Source organism: Sciurus carolinensis, unplaced genomic scaffold, assembly GCF_902686445.1.
Source record: "Sciurus carolinensis unplaced genomic scaffold, mSciCar1.2, whole genome shotgun sequence".
NCBI classification, from domain to species: Eukaryota; Metazoa; Chordata; class Mammalia; order Rodentia; family Sciuridae; genus Sciurus; species Sciurus carolinensis.
The window spans coordinates 1,203,440-1,208,273 of NW_025920145.1; the positions used below are offsets into that span (position 1 = coordinate 1,203,440).

A 4,834-nucleotide genomic window follows, 5' to 3' on the forward strand; every position below is an offset into this window, starting at 1 on the left:
AGAGGTAGGAGGCAATTCTCTCCTCTCTCTCTCTCTCTCTCTCTCTCTCTCTCTCTCTCTCTCTCTCTCTCTCTCCTCTCCATTATTTGGATTCATTATTTGGATTGCTGCTGAATGTTTGACTTTAATTTCACCAGGGGTTTAGCAGAGTGCTGAGGAAGAAGACAAGATTAGAATGGGACACACCTCAGGAAAACAGGTGGAGAGCAGCTCTGCTGGGAAGTGGGCAATGTCTCAGGAGTGAAGCCAGCAATTTCTCAGGAGTGTGGAAGTTGGACTGTGCACATGGAGCAGATATCCTTGGTAGGGACAGGCTGAGGTTCACTCTCCATGACTGACATCCATCCTTGGTGGCTTTGGCAGAATGCATAGAGGGTAATGATCTGAACTCCTGTGTGCAGCCCTGGACTCCATTTTGCATTTCTGTCACTGCCCTGTTCTCTTCCTTGTCCTACCTTCTTCTTTTCTCTTGTGTACCAACCAGAGAGAAGTTGAAACCCTGGAGATTCTGATCAAAGCCAGATATGTGGCTTGCAAGCTCAGAGGTCAAATGGGCTTAAGGTGATCAAATCCTAGCTGCCCTTTACACAGTAAAGAGGAGGTTTGAAGTGAAGAATGGAGGAAAGATATTCCATATAAAGTCTAACCTGAAGGAGTTGATTCATAACAAATAAGCAAAAAAAATCCAGAAAAAGAATTTTACTAAAATTATAAATTATATACTGGCAGCTCTTTCAGCACTCTATCAAAGAAGTGAAGAGGCTGAAGAGGAGCTGGAAGCTGGTGGAAGATTGGACCAGAGACACTATCAGGTCAGACAGCCAGGCTAAGAAATCCAGCTTCCAATACAGTGGACTGAGCATCAGGACACAGAGCTGGCAGATGGCAAAATAGCAAATTCCATCTCCACCAGCAGCATGGTTTCCAGAGGAGCACACATAGCTAGGTGACATACCTGTGTAGATGATGCTCTTTTCTGGCCCCCAAATATGGGACAACATTTGGAACACACAGGCCAAGGTTAAGAGGAGATGCAAGAAGGAAAGATTGCTAAGAAAGTACATGGGGATGAGGAAGCGGTGCTTAGCCAGTGTCAAACCGATAATTATCTCAGACAGTGGTTCATATTAATGCTTATTTAAGTATATATTTAAAACATTCATTTTATATAAAAAACAAAAAGTTTAACAAATTCAAATACTTTTCTGCACAGTTCATTATAATCTTCATTTGCATATCCATTTCATGTTATCCTGAAAATCAAAGTATTAAAGATATAAATAGGTACTCAAATTGATGAACTGAAGTATGGTATCTCATAATACAATAGCAATGACAGCCATGTGTAAGATTTGGCAGAGTTATTAGTGCAGAGGTCAATAAACATCATGTCTGTTCATTTGTAAGAGGCAGGATTCAGAGAACTCTCATTACTTTGCCTTTCTTCATTACCACACCTGAGGTCAGATATCATTTTTATCATCTCCAAGGCAGAGCAGACAGGAAATTGGAGGGTCAGGGCAGCACTAGCCAGGGTTGGAAGTCAGTCATGACCTGGGATTGTTACATGATGCCCCCTCAGGTCTCTAAAATTTGGTCCTGTGTGAAGACTGTAGTCTGCTGAAGAGAACAGGAGAATCACCACAGAGACTCACAGAATATCCCAGCATGACCTGGTACTATGGATTTAGTGGGTTGAAATGATTGGTGTGGATTTTCCCCAAACTCTGTTTCATTTACTTTCTAAATATTTCTAGTATAATATAGGTCTGAGAGTTTTTAGGATGCCAGTTTAAACCAGGTAGTTAAACCACAAATATTAAAATTTATTTCACACTTTAATAACAAAACTCAGGAAAAAGGGCAGGTGATTTCCTTGTTTGCAACGTCCTCCTCTTTGCTCAAGCACTCGTAAGTGACTCTGTAAACATCCAGTTCTCTCTGAAAAACTGCACTCTTCATGAAGCTCAGACCTTGAAATGTGGCAACCTCATTACAAATTATCACCTTGTTTCACCCACAGTTGTGAGCTTTAAGATTCTTTTTAAAAAATATTGTTTACTCCAGGTCATCTGGACTCCTGGGATCTGCAGCCCCTGGAAATTCCTCTGGTTGAACAATCAGGTGGGTACACATATGTGTGACTGCTCACCACACATTCATTTCAGCCTGTGCAGGAAATTAACTGAATGCTTTCTTGGTGGCCCTGGTGGAACCTCATGGACATCAACACACAGATGACCAAATACACAGTGTGGGCAAATTTTTTTCTGGTGGAACTCTTCAGTCAATCTCAACACCCATCTCCACTTTGTGTTGTCATCTTCCTGGTTTTCCTGATGACCTTGTCTGGAAATGCTATCCTGATCCTCCTGATACATTCCAATGCCAAGCTCCACACCCCCATGTACTTCATTATCCAACTGTCCCTCATGAACATGATGTACATCTCCATCACGGTGCCCAAGATATTACTGGACAGGTTCCAAGTGTGAGTACCATGTTTGTCCGTGAATGTGGGATGCATGTGTTCATCCATTTGACATTAGGTGTTTTGGAATATGTCTTTCTGGCAGTCATGGCCTATGACCAGTATGTGACCATCTGCCATGTGCTTTATTACCCTGTCCTCATCAACAGAAGAGTGTGTCTACTCCTGGCATCTAAGTGCTGGTTCCTGGGACCCATGCAGGACTTTATATTCGCTCCCATAACCATGAACCTCCCATTCTTCAGATCCAGGATGATCAAGAACTTCTGTGAAGTCCCTGCTGTGATGAAGCTCTCCTAGACACTTCATTGTATGAAGTTTTCATGTACTTGTGCTGTATCCTCATGCTCTCATTCCTGTGACAGTCATTTCAAGCTCCAATTCCTCCTCACCATCCACAGGATGAACTCAGCAGAAGGTAGAAGGCCGTGGCTGCCTGCTGCTCACACATGATGGTGGTCACACTCTTCTATGGTGCTGCTGTCTACACCTACATGTTCCCCAGCTTCTACCACAACCCCCATAAGGACATGGTGGTGTCTCTCTTTTACACCATACTCACTCCTGTGCTGAACCCATTAATCTACAGTTTTAGAAACAATGATGTCACTGCTCCTCTTAGAAAGATGTTGAAAGTGGGACCTGTCTTTCAGGAACAGTAAAAGAGGGAATTTTTGTACTTGCTTTCTCCTTCCATCCACATCAGATGATCGAAGTTCCCTGGTGCCCTCACTCCCTGGACTACCACTCCGTGGTGTTTTATTCATATGCACCTTTCAGGGTGAGCTTACTCTGTCCACTCCTTGTGCATTTGAAGTCCTTATGCAGCTCCTCTGGATCCAAATTATATTTCTAATTTGACAAGGACTTTCTCCTTCTGTAGGAGAATATTCAAATTATTAGAAATCACAGTCAACATTGAGAGAAAGTGGTCATGAGGTGTTCAATTGATGGAATGGAAAGAGAGAGAAAAACAAAAGTGGAAAAGTGAAAAATTGATATTAATAATTGGTGCGTCTACAGTAAGCGTACATGAGAATTTATTTGTGCTAAACTTTTTCCTGCTAATTCTCTGTAAATTTGAAATGCTGTATACACAAACAGTTAAATAACAGGTGAAATGTTAAAGAATCAAGAATTCATTCTGAACTTGTTTACCCGTCTCTCAAAAATTTCCATAGTTGGAGAGGTATGCCTCAAAAAAAAAAAAAAAAAAAAACCTGTATATATTTAAGGCCTGCAATGTAAGGTTATAGCATGTAATATGTTGAATGTGATTACTGGAGGCAGTTAATTATTGCATTCATTACCTCACATCTGCTTTTACTTGAAAGTCCTTGAGTAAATGTCACTCTTACTATTTCCACAGTAATGCTGTTCACATTCCTACACTTACCTCTGCTTTTTCCTTCATCTTCATGAACACCTCCTCATCATGAACACCTTCCCCTGATAAAAGTTTTCTTGGTTAGATGCAAGATTCAATTGAGGATTCATTCTGCACTTGTTTTACTGTAGTTTCCCAATTCTTTGCAAATTTAGAGACATAGGTCTTATAATAAAAACTTGTGTATATGTAAGGTCTATAATGTATAGATTTAGAATTTCACATGATGAATGTGATTACTATAACAAAATAACTGACATGTTCATTACCTCAGATCACTACCATCATTCTTTTTCTTGCATTTAGAGTAGTTAAGATCTGCTCTCCTGCAAAATGTCATACATACCACACAGTACCACTAACCACAGTCATTATGCTATACATTATATTCTACTTTCACAGTCAAAAAAATTAAATAGATGAAGTGTGAAGTGTTTGCTTCAACATTTTATTTAGAACATTTCAGAGAGAAACCCCAGGCCAGACAAGAGCATCACCTACTCGGGTATGTTATCCAGCTGTGTATGTCCTCTGTGTTGGGGTCATGGAAGGTGTGCTGCTGGTGCAGATGGACTTGACCACTGCATTGCTGTTGGACAGCCACTGAGTCACTCTGCCCTCATGCACCATCCACTCTGTTGAAAGTTGGTTTTCCTAACCTGGATGTGAGGCTTGAAGGAGCCTCTGAGAACAGTGTCTTCTCATTCTAGTTTTTCTGTGCCCAGCATCCTCTGGAAGAATTTCTACATGAAGTTCCTGTCCCTGTGGAGATCCTCCAACAGACCCAGATGACCATGGCAGGTGTGGACCTCTCCAAGGTACCTCTGGCTGCTCCTGCTTCTGCCATATGATGCCCTCTGTCATGCTCTGAGGCTGCACAGGCTGGTGCTGGACATTCACCTTCTGCACTGTGAGTGGCAGTGGCCCTTTATTTACAAGTCATTCAGCCTCAGGTG

General features: G+C 41.6%; 1 pseudogene; it reads left to right on the top strand.

Moving 5' to 3' along the window:
- Window positions 1-2,219: 2,219 nt before the first annotated feature.
- LOC124974383 (olfactory receptor 2T4-like) lies at window positions 2,220-3,153 on the top strand (annotated as a pseudogene).
- The last annotated feature ends 1,681 nt before the right edge of the window (window positions 3,154-4,834 follow it).